Genomic DNA, 1,307 nt, shown 5'->3' on the forward strand with positions numbered 1-1,307 from the left:
CTAGGCCTTAGGCCCCAACACCAGCCACACACTAGGCCTTAGGCCCCCAACACCAGCCACACACCAGGTCAAGGCCCTGTGCTGACACCACAGATGCCCACAGGCCCCAAAGCCAACTACACACTAGGCCACACTGCCCAGGAACGACCACATATTAGGTCACAGGCTCCAAGGTGAAGCATACACTAGATCACAGGCCTCAGCAGAAACCACACACTCGGCAACAAAGCTCAGGGCCAACCAATCACTAGGCTGCAAGGCCCAGGGCTAACAACACACTAGGCCACAGGCATCAGGGCTAACCACACACTAGGCCACAGATCTCAGACCAACCACACACCAAGCCCCAGGGTCCTGTGTCTAGGAAATGTCCAATTTTCCTTTCCCCAACATATTGTCCCTTTGCCCTTTTAAATTCCGGAGTCTGCATTCCTGTCACTCCAAACAAAAAAAGAAATCTCCCCACCTAAAAAACCTTCTAGGTAAAATAACAAATTCCTCAAACCGCACCCTGCCTTCAAGCTGATTTTAGATTTGATTCCTTCTTATTACCAATGGACCAACCAGTGGAACTGGCTTTTCTTGATCAACCTTACCAATTAATTCAAATTCCTGTGCCAGGTCTATTAACTTTCTCTCATCTAAGTGACTAACTTCCTTGTCAACACTGAAATTGACACTCTCTTGGTGCCTCGTTGGGTCCTGGGGACTGGATCTGGACATTTCAGGGGATTGTGCACGGCATGAGTGACTCAAGGCCTGGGGTCAGGCCTGAACTCTTGCCCTGGTGATGCCTACCTTACCAAAAAACACATGGTTCACTTGAGGCTAACCTCATAAGCTGGACTCCAGACAGAGTGCTTAATGACGCAGGTCCCGTGGCCAAATACACACAAGGCCTCAGGCCCCATGGCTAACCACACACTAGGCCTCAGGCCCCACAAATAATTACACACTAGGCCTCAGGCCCCATAGTTAACCACACAGTAGGCCTTGTGGCGAACCACAAACTAGGCCTCAGGCCCCATGCTCAAACACACATGAAGCCTCAGGCTCTGAGTCCATCCACGCACTAGGGCCGAATCCCACACCTAAGCTTCTGCCTGTGGGACAATCACACATCAGGCCACCAGGCACGATGGCTAACCACGTATTAGGCCTCAAGCCCTGAGGCCATCCATACACTTTGCCTGAGCCCTGTGGCTATCCGCACACTAGGCCTCAGGCCCCGTGGCTACCCGCACACTGGGCCTCAGGCCGCGTGGCTACCCGCACACTGGGCCTCAGGCCCCGTGGCTACCCGCACA

The 1,307-nt window shown here is 53.1% G+C and overlaps 1 protein-coding gene across 1 annotated transcript in view; it reads right to left on the minus strand.

Annotated features, from left to right (window-relative positions):
- Positions 1-1,307, minus strand: part of slc50a1 (solute carrier family 50 member 1) — a 4,031-nt gene that overhangs the window by 1,350 nt on the left and 1,374 nt on the right. The gene's annotated exons all lie outside the window — the stretch shown is intronic.

The sequence above is a fragment of the Rhincodon typus genome, unplaced genomic scaffold (genome assembly GCF_021869965.1).
Source record: "Rhincodon typus isolate 14 unplaced genomic scaffold, sRhiTyp1.1 hic_rhity00009876, whole genome shotgun sequence".
Lineage (NCBI taxonomy): Eukaryota > Metazoa > Chordata > Chondrichthyes > Orectolobiformes > Rhincodontidae > Rhincodon > Rhincodon typus.